Source organism: Cebus imitator, unplaced genomic scaffold (assembly GCF_001604975.1).
Source record: "Cebus imitator isolate Cc_AM_T3 unplaced genomic scaffold, Cebus_imitator-1.0 Scaffold93, whole genome shotgun sequence".
Lineage (NCBI taxonomy): Eukaryota > Metazoa > Chordata > Mammalia > Primates > Cebidae > Cebus > Cebus imitator.
In genome coordinates this window covers 5,521,243-5,524,738 of record NW_016107408.1, presented here as the reverse complement: position 1 = coordinate 5,524,738, position 3,496 = coordinate 5,521,243, and the positions used below count along the sequence as shown (strand labels likewise).

At 46.7% G+C, this 3,496-nt stretch overlaps 1 protein-coding gene across 1 annotated transcript in view; it reads left to right on the top strand.

The window, feature by feature from the left end:
• GRB2 (growth factor receptor bound protein 2) overlaps nt 1-3,496 on the top strand; it is an 81,599-nt gene that overhangs the window by 25,976 nt on the left and 52,127 nt on the right. The window lies entirely within an intron of this gene.

Here is a 3,496-nt window from a genome sequence, read left to right as displayed (position 1 = left end):
CCATGTTGACCAGGATGGTCTCGATCTCTTGACCTCGTGATCCACCCGCCTCGGCCTCCCAAAGTGCTGGGATTACAGGCTTGAGCCACCGCGCCCGGCCTGCTGTTTGTTTCTTTGTGGGTTTTCTTTTTTAGAGTCTTGCTCTCTCACCTACGCTAGAGTGCAGTGGTGTGATCTTGGCTCACTGCATTCTCTACCTCCCAGGTTCAAGCAGTTTTCCCACCTCAGCCTCCCTAGTAGCTGAGACTGCAGACATGTGCCACTACACCTGGCTAATTTTTGTATTTTTAGTAGAGACAGAGTTTCACCATGTTGGCCAGGCTGGTCTAGAACTCCTGATCTCAAGTGATCCACCTGCCTTGGTCTCCCAAAGTGTTGGGATTACAGGCATGAGCCACCACACCTGGCCTTTAAAAAAATATTTTTTTTGAGACAGGGTCTTGTGCTATTGCCTGGGCTGGAATGCAGCCTCAACTTCCTAGGCTCAAGTGATTCACCCGTCTCAGCCTCCTGAGTTGCTGGCACTGCAGGTGAGCACCACCATGTCCACCTGACTTTTTATATTTTGTAGAAACAGGATCTCGCCATGTTGCCCAGGCTGGTCTCAAGTACATTGTCTCAAGCAGTCCTCCCACCTCTACCTCCCAAAGTGCTGGGATTACAGGCATGAACTACAGTACCTGGCCACTTGTTTCTTATGGAAATGGGGTCTCATTTTGTTGCCCCTGATTGGAGTACAACTCACCATAGCTCACTGCAGCCTTGAACTCCTGGGCTCAAGTGATCATCTCACCTCAGCCTCTTGAGTAGCTGGGACTACAGATGCACACCACCATACCCTATATTATATTAAAAAACATAACTTTTAGTTTGTTTTTGTAGAGAGGAGGCTTTTACTATGTTGCCCAGGCTAGTCTCAAGTGATCCTCCCACCTCAGCCTCCCAAGTAGCTGGGATTATGGATGTGAGTCACTGGGCACAGCTGTGAAGGGCTTTCTTTATCTTTTTGAGACAGGGTCTAGCTCTGTTACCCAGGCTGGAGTGCAGTGGTACAATCATGGCTCAGTGCAGCCTCAGCATTCCAGGTTCAATTGATCCTCTCACCCTAATTACCTCATATCAGGAACTACAGGTATCTGCCACCATGCCCAACTATGTGTTGTTGTTGTTTTTTTTTTTTTGGTAGGGATGGAGTCTTACTATGTTGCCTAGGCTTGTCTCAAATTTCTGGGCTCAAGCAATCCTCCCACTTTTGCCTTCTAGAGTGCTGGGATTACAGATTACAGGTGTGAGCCCCCTGGCCTGGCCTGTGAAAAGTTTTTATGGGAAAGTTTAAAAGAAGGGAGGGGACTCCGCATGCTATAGCTGTCTTTTTTGCATTGGATGGTATGTTGGTTACAGGTTACTTTTTAAAAAATTATTTAAATTCTGACACTATCCACCTAGAGAACAGATTATGTTATATAGGCTAAAAATGTCTATGTGCAAGGCAATCAGTAGAAGTTCATGTTTCAGCTAGTCTTTTTATTTTGAGACGGAGTCTTGCTCTGTTGCCCAAGCTAAAATGCAGCAGTGCAGTCTCAGCTCACTGCAGCCTCCACCTCCTGCGTTCAAGAGATTATCTTGTTTTAGCCTCCTGAGTAGCTGGGATTACAGGTGCATGCCACCAGGCCCAGGTAATTTTTTTTTTTTTCTTGAGACAGAGTCTTGCTCTGCCCCCCAGGCTGGAGTGCAGTGGTGCGATCTTGGCTTACTTGGCATGGATCAAACCTCCGCCTCCCGGGTTCAAGCAGTTCTCCTGCCTCAGTCTCCTGAGTAGCCGGGACTACATGCAGGTACACACCATCACGCCTGGCTAATTTTTTGTATTTTAGTAGAGATGGGGTTTCACCATGTTGCCCAGGCTGGTTGCGAACTCCTGAGCTCAGGCAATCTGCCTGCCTCAGCCTCCCAAAGTGCTGAGAAGGCATGAGTCCCTGCACTCGGTCAATTTCTATTTTCATTGTGGTTGTAGAACATACTTTGTATGACTTTAATCCTTTCAGATTTATTGGGGCTTGTTTTATGGCCTACCATCTGGTTTGTCCTGGAGAATGTTCTACTCTGCGCTTGAGACAGATTTTTATTCTGCTGTTGTTGGGTAATGTCTTCCATAGATGTTGTTAGATCTGCTGGTTAATTATTTTTTTTTAAGGTTGTGCTAAAATGGGTTTAATTACCATGAAATTCATCATAATACATAATCAGCAATTATAGGAAAGAATAAGTGAGGTTTTGTGGACTTGTATCCAATTGAGAACATGAAAGATCAGACATAGAATGTGATGTGATGATTGGCATAAGAAGTATAGTGATAGAATTATGTAGGTTAGGCTGACTGGCTCACGTCTGCATTCTCAGCACTTTGGGAGGCTGAGGCAGGAATATTCCTTAAAGCCAGGAGTTTGAGACCAGCCTGGGAGCAAAGTGAGCCTCATCTGTACAAAATGTTTAAATTAGCCAGTTGTGGTGGCACACATCTGCAGTCCCAGCTACTAAGGAGGCTGAGGCAGGAGGATGACTTGAGCTCAGGAGTTTGAGGCTGCAGTGAGCCGTGATCGAACTCAGGATCTCAAGTAGTCCTCCCGCCTTGACCTCCCAAAGTGTTGGGATTACAGGCACGAACCACTGCACCTCGCCACTTCTTGTTACTGATAGAAGTGGGCTCTCATTCCGTCGCCCCAGGCTGGAGTATAACCTGAGCAACTGAATGAGACCCCCCCATCTCAAAAAAAGCAAAAGAAATAGAATTATTTAAGTGAATGAATCTGAATGCCATGCAGAGTGTATGCCATATAGAGTTACATGAGAATAGCTTTTTTTTCCTTTCCTTTTTTTTTTGAGATGGTCTCTCTCTCTCTCTCTTACCTCGGCTGGAGTGCCATGGCACGATCTTGGCTTACTGCAGCCTCCACCTCCTGGGTTAAAGTGATAGTCCTGCCTCAGCCTCCCGAGCAGCAGGGATTATGGGTGCTGCCACCATGCCTGGCTAATTTTTGTATTTTTAGTAGAAATGGGATTTCATCATATTTCTAGGCTGGTCTTGAACTCCTGACCTTGTGATCCACCCACCTCGTCCTCCCAAAGTGCTGGGATTACAGGCATAAGCCGCTACACCTGGCATTTTTCTTCTTGAGACAGAGTCTCGCTCTGTTGCCCAGGTTGGGAATGCAGTGGCGTCATCATGACTCACTGCAGCAGCGTCATCATGACTCACTGCAGCCTCAGTCTCCTGGCTCCAGCGATCTTCTCCCATCAGCCTCTTGAGTAGCTGGGACTACAGGCATGCACCACCACACCCGGCTGTTTTTTTTCTTTTGTAGATATAGGTTTTTGCCATGTTACCAGGCTGATCTCAAACTCCTGAGCTCAAATGATCCACCCACCTTGGCCTTCCAAAATGCTGGGATTACAGGTGGCAGCTACTGTGTCCAGCCAAATGTAACATTTTGATGAA